The following is a 1,133-nucleotide window of genomic DNA, read 5'->3' on the forward strand; positions in this document are numbered from 1 at the left end:
GATGGGGTTTCTCCATGTTGGTCAGGTTGGTCTCGAACTCCTGACCTCAAGTGATCCACCCACCTCGGCCTCCCAAAGTGCTGGGATTACAGGCGTGAGCCATTGTGCCTGGCCTTAGGTAAACTTTTAAAAACTTTTAGTGGAAGTTTGATATTTTGGTATTTGTTTTTTTCCTTGAGAGGTATATACCATGGCAAACTGGTTTTGAAATTCCCCACCTTCCCCAGAGGGGAATGTCAAGGTGACAGAAAGGCCAAGAGAGGAAAAAGAACAGTATAAAGGAAAAGGAGGAGCCGGGAGGGGTGGCTCACACCTGTAATACCAGCAAGTTTGGAGGCTGAGGTGGGAGGATCCCTTGAGTCCAGGAGTTTGAGACCAGCCTGGGCAATAGTGAGACCTTGTCTCTACAAAAAATGAACAAAATTAGCCAGGTGTGGTGGCGTGTGCCCATAGTTCCAGCTATGGCAGATCACTTGAGCCTGGGAGAATGAGGCAGCCTGGGTGACAGAGTGAGACCCTCTGTCTCAAAAAAAAAAAAAAAAAAAAAAAAAAAAAAAAAAAAAAATCAAATAAAAGGAGTAGAGGCTTCTCCAACAGTAGGGGCACTGACGGTTTGTTGCCTGCTGCTTCAAAGGTGTGTGTGGTTTTATTCGTCGGAAAAAAAGGTTTCTTCCCTGCTTTTCAGATAGCTAATGAAAATAGCATTGTGTGATATGACAAACCTGGTGTTGCAAATTTTAGATTTGAGAGTAAAATTCATTTTTGTGTTTTGAACTTGAAAGAAGAGCTATTTGAATCCTTTTGTAGTTCATAAGCGTGATGATTGGGTTTTCATGCGCATGTGTGAGCTGTGCCTCCCTCAAATCTTGTTATGATGTTGGCATATTACCCGTCTGACGTGAACAAAAAAGTTATTTGGACTGGAGTTTAGAGATTGGCAAACTTGTTGACCTAGTTTTAAGTGGAGACTGCTAGTTACTCAAAGTTTGCTTCTACAGTCATTCTTTTATTTCCTGCCAGTAAAATGAGGATCCTGAGACTATGTCTAAGGAGCTGCTGAGAGGCTTACACGGGCTTGTTCGGATAAAGCGATTTAGAACAGTGCCTGCACTTGGAAAGCACTATTCAGTGTG

General features: G+C 43.0%; 1 non-coding gene across 1 annotated transcript; it reads left to right on the top strand.

The window, feature by feature from the left end:
- The first annotated feature begins 795 nt into the window (after positions 1–795).
- Positions 796–899, top strand: LOC126960455 (small nucleolar RNA U13). Its single transcript, XR_007728000.1, has one exon. It is a non-coding gene; the product is annotated as a small nucleolar RNA U13 (small nucleolar RNA).
- Positions 900–1,133: the final 234 nt, after the last annotated feature.

Source organism: Macaca thibetana, chromosome 7, assembly GCF_024542745.1.
Source record: "Macaca thibetana thibetana isolate TM-01 chromosome 7, ASM2454274v1, whole genome shotgun sequence".
In the NCBI taxonomy this organism is placed as follows: Eukaryota; Metazoa; Chordata; class Mammalia; order Primates; family Cercopithecidae; genus Macaca; species Macaca thibetana.